Here is a 5978-nt window from a genome sequence, read left to right on the forward strand (position 1 = left end):
GTATTACTACGAATATTTTATGAAGGAGTTGTATGTACAAAGTCTTGGGATATAATTTATAAATAAGGCCTACAGTGCAACTATATTTATATAGTGGTATTAAATATAATTAATAGTAACTTTAGATTTGTCAAGAATTGACAAAAAAGCCTAGGGACCAATAAGGCCCATTGGAGCTAGTGTTTTATTGGTCCATTTTGGTCCCACTTCAAGCCACACACTAAAGCCCAATTGGAAAAGCTCAAAAGGCTAACCCAATTAGATAATTAGTTAGATACAAAGGGAGAAACATATAGGATTTCAGGTGTGTGTGTGTGTGTGTGTGACATCATTATGAAATGGTGTGTATGTGAGTATAAGACACTCTTATTCTCTCTTGGAAAACTGATTGAGAGACCACACTTCTTGGGCATAAAGTAGAATTGGAGTGAAGATTAAAAGTGTTCCCAAGTGCTTCTAATCTTTGTTTTTGAAATTCACTATTTCAAGGTACGCTCTCTTGGTCTTAAATTTTGAAATTTACATAATGCATGTTATCAATTGCGAATGAAGTAGATCTGTTAATTTTTCATTATGTATGTTTTGTATGCGATACAAACATGTATTTTTCCAACAATATGTTCATAACATGATTCACTTATGTCTTAACACTTATCTCAATATATGCTAATATAGACTTGAGATTAAATTGTATGCATGTATAAGTTTTTAATAAGTTCACATGACATCAAATTATAATTTTATAATTTATTGAAAATATAAATAGTCTTTTCATAGGATAATTTCATACATTTGTGAGGTGGTAAACAACTTTAGTCGTGGTTTTACTATTTGTAGGAAAGGAATAAATTAATCAAGTAGTTTATTCGATAAGAAAATAAATCAAGTTTAAACACGTAATCTTGTTTGGTGTTGAATTCGAGCTTGGCTCATGTTTAAAATAAAATTAAATGAACAAGCTTATACTTTTAATACTAAAGCTTGGCTCGACTCTTTTACAGCTCGATCAATTTATTTTTCACATTTTGTTTTATTTTGTTCTCTATTTTTGAGACAAAAGAGGATCTATACTATTAAGTGCCTATTCAATATACTAAAAAACCTTGTTAATATAAGGAAAAATTTGGCTACAAACTTAATTATAGCCTACTTTCACTATAAAAATTAGAATGGATATATATTTTTAAAATCTAATTGTTGAATTACATGTTTTTCATATTTTTAACACACATATCAAATTTTATGTCAATCGGATGTAATTTGCTATTCGATCTATAAACTTATTTTTTATACATAATTTTAGACTACAAAAAAATTGAAATTTAAACATTTGATTGATAATATAGCTATTGATCTTTGATTTTCTAAAAATTTTGCAAGTATGGAGGATATAAAAAGAAAATATAATCCAATTGTGAATTTGTCAAAATTCATATTCAATAAAAAGATATTGAATGAAGTTATAACCTTAGGTTACAATCAAGTTTGTTGTCAAACTTTATCATTCAATATATACCTATAAGAAGTTTTTGGAGGAGTTTCCTTGCCCTTGGCTCTGGCTTTGTTTGTATATAAATTTATTAGTCACATGACATAAAAAAAAAATTATAATATCTATAATCTCAAATGATAAATTTATTTATTTTTTCTAATTTTTTTTTTTAACTTCTCAATAGTTGGGGAGGGGAGAATTTGGGTCCTAAACACTTTTGTTATGAATGCTAGGAAATGCAAGTGAAGTTACAAGACTCTTGGCCTAATAAAAAATTATTAGCAATTAGATTTAAAACTTAAAAGAGATCTGAAAAATACAATGTTGCCCCTAACCTCCCTCCCTTCGCCTTTAACTAATACTTTCACTAGACACTTGGATACATATTTATACTTTCTTATGAAATTTTTTTACAACAAACTTACGTATAGAATCCAAAACCAAATTCAACTTTATTTGCTCCAGAATAATATAATTTGACACTTCAAATTGTATATTTTCATGTGGGAATGTCATGTGCCGCTTGAAGTGTCATCTCAAAGGCATTGATCACACACGACTTGAACTGCTTGTGGGGGGATCTAAGAACCCTTTCTCTGAGCCAACGGCAACCCTCAGATTTCCCATGTAGCTTACCATTGTAATTGTAAGACTCTGCAAAACCATCAAAATTAACTAGCATATGCTATAGTGGCTAGAAAATATATGAAATTAACTAAAACTATGAACAGTGGAAGCCATTATTTTGACGCTACTGCATTGTATATTTTCAATTTCTTGACTATACAGATAGCATCTTTTTCCCCAATATTAGACGTGATGTCACAAAAGCCTAAAAAAAGCACACACAATGCTCTCTTGATGGAACAGAAACTAAACTGTTAGTTTCTATTAGTAAACCTCGAATCCATGAGGGGTTTCCCTAAATCCACAAGGAGGATAAAACTGGAATCCACTAGAAGAAAATTTGACAAAACGTCTGTGTTTATTGATAATAGTTTGATTTGCCTCTAATAGCAAATACTGAGAAAAACCTAAAACCCTAATTTGCACTAATTATGTGATTATGTGACAAAATATCGAAATTTACCAAAAATGGCAAAATTGAGTTAAATGCAGAATCATAAACTACTAACCTTAAGGGTCATCTCAAAACAGACAAGACCTTATTCTGACTTTTAAACAAAAAGTTATTAAGGAAAAATAAATATTACTATAAATAGCAAAAACATTGTTTTTGGGGCCTTAATGAAGGAATTCGCCTAAATTTTGGCGACCTTCATGGCATTTGAATCTGGATTAGAATGCATTTTTCCTTCAACCTGTCAAATTTCATGCAATTCCCACACTGTCACCCTGATGACCTCTATCGGCACCCTCCTTTGATCTTACGTTGTGACATAAACTACTAACCTTAAGGGTAGTCCCAAAACAGACAGGACCTTATTCTGACTTTTAAACAAAAAGTTATTAAGGAAAAATAAATATTACTATAAATAGCAAAAACACTATTTTGGGGCCTTAATGAAGGAATTTGCCTAAATTTTGGCAACGTTCATGGCATTTGAATCTGGATTAGAATGCCGTTTTCCTTCAACCTGTCAAATTTCATGAAATTCTGACTCTGTCGCCCTGATGGCCCTTATTGGCACCCTCTTTTGATCTTGCGTGTGACATCCTACACCCCTATTGCTCCAAGAAGGGATGTGTTGTCTGTTCTACATCAAGATGAATCTCTAATCCTTACCAATCCTATATTCATGGTAAGTCACAATTCGGAAACCTAATCAAGTTGTACATAAGTATCAACAAAGCTATAAGCATTTTTTTTCTTTAACTTTTTAAGCTGTTTTGTTTATGTACATCTTTTTAAAGTCTTCGGTCTTCCTCTCTCTTTTTGTTTGTTTGTTTTTGTTTTTGTTTTAGTTTTTGTTTTGTTATGTGTGTGTGTCTATATATATATATAGAGAGAGAGAGAGAGAGAGAGAGAGAGAGAGTTACACTTGGTGTAACTCCATAAGGGTTACACCTTTTTTAAGCCATAGATTTCTAAGAGATCTAAGTTACACCTGGTGTAACTCCATAAGTGTTATACATTTTTTAAGCCATATATTTCTAAGAGATCTAACAGTTGAAAAAACATCATTAAATGTTAGTATTTTTCACCTTATTACCTAATTAATACTAGCATTTTTTTTCTCTTTCCTTATTTATTTTGTACCCTTCATTTTCAATAACCTGCCAAACATACTAATCTACTAAGCAGCACCTCACCATAGCCAAATCTCCCTTTTCGGCACAGAAGCAATATAGCAAGTAAATATTATGTTAATTGGATAATTCCTATATCACCTAAACATAGGTCATATATCTCTAGCACCTCCAAGTTGAAGCTGTTGGAAAAATACATGTTTGTATCGCATACAAAGCATACACAGCAGAAAATTAATGGATCTACTTTATTTGCAATTGATAACATGTACTATGTAAATTTCAAAATTCAATAACAAAAGAGCGTACCTTGGTGCGGTGAAATTCAAAATCAAAGATCAAAAGTACTTGATAACACTTTTAATTTTCACTCCAATTCCACTTAATACCCAAGAAGTGTGATTTCTCAATTAGTTTCCAATGGAGAATAAAAGAGTGGCTTTCACTCACATACACACCATTTCATTTCTTGTTCAACACTTATGAAAATCTGTATGTTTCTCCTCTTTTATTTAATTGATTATCAAATTGGGCTAGCCTTTTGGCCTATTCCAATTGGGCTTTAGTATGTGGTTTGGAGTAGGACCAAAAGGGAACAAATAAGACTCTAGCTCCAATGAGTCTTGGGCTTTTCTGTCATCTCTTGACAAGTCCAAAGTTACCATTAATCATATTTAATACCACTATATAAATATAATTGCACTCTATGCCTTATTAATAAATAATATCCCAAGACTTTATTATACATGCAACCCATTCATAAAATATTCGTAGTAATACAAAGTCATAAATGTAAACTGCCACTTTGAAGATTACTACATCTTAATCCTTGAGTACCTAGTTTAATCTTTTATGTTATTCATTATATATTCATGAAATCCAATTTCATAAATAAATACTTTAGTAACTCCTTACTAGTTACTAAAGTGGTTAGGTCTAACACTCTAAATAATCAAACCCATTAAACTTATCTCAAGAGAATATTTTATATCTCCGTTAAGAGATTATGAATTTCATCTTGAGAATATATATTCCATCAACACTAAATGTGGTTGCCCAACATACTGAAGTTTTGATCGTAACTTTAGATCTTACTCCTGATATATCAAAGCAAGCTACACTTCATGATCAGGTCTATTATTCTCTTAGGATTAAAAGTTGATATAAATAGAAGTCGTAAGATTTATTATTCATTTGACAGTCATTAGGAGAATAATAAATCTCACAACGTTCAATTTGTCTTAACTCTTAAAAAATATTAACATATCAACTAGAAGTCAACACTTCCATAATCAAGACAAATCATCTTAGTTGATATGTTATAGACTTCACAAATGAAATGCTCAATTTCATTATCGACTATGAACTAAAATTCTGAGTTTACAAAGAACTTGTGATCTATATCTTCTGAGACTAAATCACATATTATGCATCTCATGGACTATATGATAATATTCAAATATTCATGCTACCATTATTTTAGATAATAATAAAATAACTTTATTAATCACAACATTAAGTTATACATAATGTCATACATAACATCATACAAATAGGATTTAAGGGCACTAATCCTAACAGAATCTCCTTAAAAGCTAGTCAAAATGTCGTTTCAATTTTTCCTATAGTATGTTTGATGCGAAGTCTCTGCTAAACTTGCTGGTTGTACAAATGTAATAATTGGGTACGTAATTTATCCAATAACGAAATTGTCTACAACACTATTTGCACCACGACCAGCTCCTTATTAATGGGAATGTGAAGCTGAAAGTCCAACCAAAAATTTCTAGTGTACCATTCAATAGCTTCTTTGAGGGAAAAAAAAAAGCTTCTTTGTGGAGATATGGGAAGTTGGCTACGGTGGGCTGCTAGTATACATAAGGTTTGCAAGTTATTGAAAATGGTAGTGCCCTCTAATCATGTGGAAAGTAATAAATAAGGTGAGAAAAAAAAAATCTTTTGAGACATAATACTAGATTTTTTACAAAATAAGGGCAAAAGCCTAATATCCTCCACAACTGTACTTAGTCCTAGAATTCCAAACCCGCTTTTAACTAATGGAACTCGAATTATCTACGAGTAAGAGCAACGACATCAGTTTACTTAAATAATCAAGAAGAAGAGAATCTCTTCATCTGTATACTTCACTGGTTTCCTATTGTCAATTATGAAGAAACTAAAAGGCCCTGAGGTACATGCACAATTTTACTCTTGACATCTCTAGATTTTTTAAATCAAAAAAGACCCTACATAGTTTAATATGAAGTTGCTAGAT

This window comes from Castanea sativa, chromosome 4 (assembly GCF_040712315.1).
Source record: "Castanea sativa cultivar Marrone di Chiusa Pesio chromosome 4, ASM4071231v1".
Lineage (NCBI taxonomy): Eukaryota > Viridiplantae > Streptophyta > Magnoliopsida > Fagales > Fagaceae > Castanea > Castanea sativa.